This window comes from Entelurus aequoreus, linkage group LG26 (assembly GCF_033978785.1).
Source record: "Entelurus aequoreus isolate RoL-2023_Sb linkage group LG26, RoL_Eaeq_v1.1, whole genome shotgun sequence".
Lineage (NCBI taxonomy): Eukaryota > Metazoa > Chordata > Actinopteri > Syngnathiformes > Syngnathidae > Entelurus > Entelurus aequoreus.
Genome location: NC_084756.1, coordinates 7850350 through 7855272, shown reverse-complemented (window position 1 = coordinate 7855272; position 4923 = coordinate 7850350).

Here is a 4923-nt window from a genome sequence, read left to right as displayed (position 1 = left end):
ATCACACAAACCATCCACCATCACACAAATCATCCATCACCACACAAATCACTCACCATCACACAAATCATCCATCATTAAAAAATCATCCACACATTATTTTCTTGTGTTTCAAGTACAAGGGCCAGACGTGGCCGTCAAAGAGGCCAGTGGGGTCTGGTGCCGTGCAGTTCCTCGAGCATCCATCTTAACATAAATCATCCGTCATCACACAAATCATCCATCATCACACAATCCTCCATCTTTACACAAATCATCCATCATCACACAAATCATCCATCATCAAACAAATTATCCATCATCACACAAATCATCCAACATCACACAAATCATCCGTCATCACTCAAATCATCCGCCATCACACAAATCATCCGCCATCACACAAATCATCTGCCATCACACAAATCATCCATCATCACACAAATCATCCATCATCACACAAATCATCCATCATCACACAAATCACCCACCGTCACATAAATCATCAATCCTTATACAAATCATCCATCATCACACAAATCCTCCATCATCAAACAAAGCATCCACCAACACTCAAATCATCATCACACAAATCATCCTTCATCACACAAATCATCTGCCATCACACAAATCATCCACCATCACACAAATCATCCATCATCACACAAATCACCCACCATCACATAAATAATCAATATTTATGCAAATCATCCATCATCACACAAATCATCCATCACCAAACAAAGCATCCATCATCACACAAATCATCCATCATCACACAAATCATCCATCATCACACAAATCATCCATCATCACACAAATTGTCCACCAACACTCAAATCATCATCACACAAATCATCTGCCATCACACAAATCAACCACCATCACACAAATCATCCATCATCACACAAATCATCCATCATCACACAAATCATCCATCATCACACAAATCATCCATCATCACACAAATTGTCCACCAACACACAAATCATCCATCATCACACAAATCACCCACCGTCACATAAATCATCAATCCTTATACAAATCATCCATCATCACACAAATCCTCCATCATCAAACAAAGCATCCACCAACACTCAAATCATCATAACACAAATCATCCTTCATCACACAAATCATCTGCCATCACACAAATCATATATCATCACACAAATCATCCACCATCACACAAATCATCCATCATCACACAAATCACCCACATCACATAAATAATCAATCTTTATACAAATCATCCACCATCACACAAATCATCCATCACCAAACAAAGCATCCACCAACACTCAAATCATCATCACACAAATCATCTGCCATCACACAAATCAACCACCATCACACAAATCATCCATCATCACACAAATCATTCACCATCACACAAATCATCCATCTTTACATAAATCATCCATTATCACACAAATCATCCATCATCACACAAATCATCCATCATCACACTAATCATCCATCTTAACATAAATCATCCATCATCACACAAATCATCTACCCTCACACAAATCATCCATCATCACACAAATCATCCGTCATCACACAAATTATCCACCCTCACCCAAATCATCTATCATCACACAAATCATTCATCATCACACAAATCATCCATCATCACACAAATCATTCATTATCAGACAAAGCATCCACCATCACACCAATCATTCATCATCACACAAATCATCCATCATCACACAAATCATCCATCATCACACAAATCCTTTGTCATTACACAAATCATGCACCATCACACAAATCATCCATCATCCCACAAATCATCCATCTTTACGCAAATCAGCCATCATCACACAAATAACCCATCATCACACAAATCATCCATCATCACATAAATCATCTGTCTTTACACAAATTATCCATCATCACACCAATCATCAATCATCACACAAATCATCCACCATCACACAAATTATCCATCATCACACAAAGCATCCATCTTTACGCAAATCAGCCATCATTACACAAATGACCCATCATCACACAAACCATCATTCATCACACAAATCATCCATCATCACACAAATCATCCATCATCACACAAATCATCCGTTTTTACACAAATCATCCACCACCACACAAATTGTCCATCATCAAACAAATCATGCACCATCACACAAATCATTTATCATTACACAAAACATCTGCCATCACACAAATCATCCATCATTACATAAATCATCCACCATCACACAAATCCTCTGTCATCACACAAATCAACCACCATCACACAAATAATCCACCATTACACAAATCATCCATCATCACACAAATAATCCACCATTACACAAATCATTCTTCATCACACAAATAATCCACCATTACACAAATCATCCATCATCACACAAGTCATCGATCATCACACAAATCATCCATCATCACACAAATCATCCACCACCACACAAATCATCCATAATAAAACAAATCATCCACCATCACACAAATCTTTTATCATCACACGAATCATCTGCCATCACACAAATCATCCATCATTACACAAATCCTCCACCATCCCACAAATCCTCCATCATCACACAAATCAACCACCATCACACAAATCATCCAAAATCATTCAAATAATCCACCATTACACAAATCATCCATCATCACACAAATAGTCCACCATTACACAAATCATCCATCATCACACAAATAATCCACCATTACACTAATCATCCATCATCACACAAATAATCCACCATTACACAAATCATCCATCATCACACAAATAATCCACCATTACACAAATCATCCATCATCACACAAATCATCCATCATCACATAATTCATTCATCATTACACAAATCATCCATCATCACACAAATTATCCATCTTTACACAAATCATCCATCATCACACAAATCATCCATCATCACATAATTCATTCATCATTACACAAATCATCCATCATCACACAAATCATCCATCTTTACACAAATCATCCATCATCACACAAATCATCCATCTTTACACAAATCATCCATCATCACACAAATCATCCAACTTTACTGAAATCACCCATCATCACACAATTTATCCATCATCACCTCTGCAGGCTGACATTATGGTTTTTCAGAAATTCCCAAATTTCCAGAAAATTCCCATTAAAATGAATGGATGTATTCATAGTTCTACAATGTCAAAAATTTTGCGCAACTGCGATTTAGGAGCATTCAACCATTTACCCAGACTACTCTTCCGATATATTGAACGCAATACATGATTTTCCTTTTGCAAAATTCCCTGATTACCCTGAATTACCAGGAATTCCGCACCATTTACAATGAATGGGCAGTATACAAAACTCTCCATATCCCACATTTCCCGACCGATTCGAACCCTTCACTTTCAACCTTAGACAATCAAACTACCATTTTTCAAGTTCAAAAACATTCCAGTAAATTTCCTGAATTCCCGGTTTTCCAAAACCCTTTTTTCCCATCTTGTCCCAACAGTCTACATCTTTCAGCCAATTCCAACCATTCCACCATCGAAACATTATTCTTAGTTGGGATAACAAATGCTACTATTTTTTTTTCTTACAAATTCCCGGTTTTCCTGAAATTTCAGGAATTCCAAAATACCACTTCTCAATTCAAACTCTAACTACGTCAACATTTTCCAACCGATTCGAAAAATTCCAACACCAACCCATTCATATCATCAAGGACAATTGTGCAAGTATTAGTATTTAAAAATATTCCGTTTTTTCTCCAAATTCCAGGAATTGAAAAAATACCACTTCTCAATTCAAACGGTACCTACGTCAACACTTTTCAACTGATTCCAAAAACTCCAATACCAACCCATTTATATCATCAAGGACAATTGTGCAGATATCAGGTTTTTTTCTAAAAATTCTCAGTTTTCCCGAAATTCCCAAATTTCCAGGAAATTCCCATTCAAATGAATGGACGTATTCATAATTCTACAATGTCCAAAATTTTGATACATTTTTTTTACCCGATTCGGAGCTTTCAACCATTTACCGAGACTACTCTTCTAATATATCGAACGCAACTCATGGTTTCCCTTTCACAAAATTCCCTGATTACCCTGAATTACCAGCAATTCCACCATTGATAATGGATGGGCAATTTTGTACAAAACTCTCCATATCAATCATCAATCAATCAATCAATGTTTATTTATATAGCCCTAAATTACAAGTGTCCCACATTTCTCAACCGATTCGAACCGTTCCACCATCCACACACTCCACTCCCCCTGGACATGCAAACATTTCAGTTCCACTTATGCTTTATGGGCGGTTCAGCTTGCGCTTATAGGACATTCACACGCAGTTCCTACCTGAATTTCAAGTTTTATACACCAAAATTAGACTATTTATAAAAGGCCTACTGCAATGAATTTTTTTTATTTAAACGGGGATAGCAGATCCATTCTATGTGTCATACTTGATCATTTCGCGATATTGCCATATTTTTGCTGAAAGGATTTAGTAGAGAACATCGACGATAAAGTTCGCAACTTTTGGTCGCTGATAAAAAGAAGCCTTGCCTATACCGGAAGTAGCGTGACGTCACAGGTTGAAAGGCTCCTCACATTTCCCCATTGTTCACACCAGCAGCGAGAGCGATTCGGACCGAGAAAGCGACGATTACCCCATTAATTTGAGCGAGGATGAAAGATTCGTGGATGAGGAACGTGAGAGTGAAGGACTAGAGTGCAGTGCAGGACGTATCTTTTTTCGCTCCGACCGTAACTTAGGTACAAGGGCTCAATGGGTTCCACACTTTCTACTTTTTCTATTGTGGATCACGGATTTGTATTTTAAACCACCTCGGATACTATATCCTCTTGAAAATGAGAGTCGAGAACGCGAAATGGACATTCACAGTGACTTTTATCTCCACAACAATACATCGGCAAAGCACTTTAGCTACG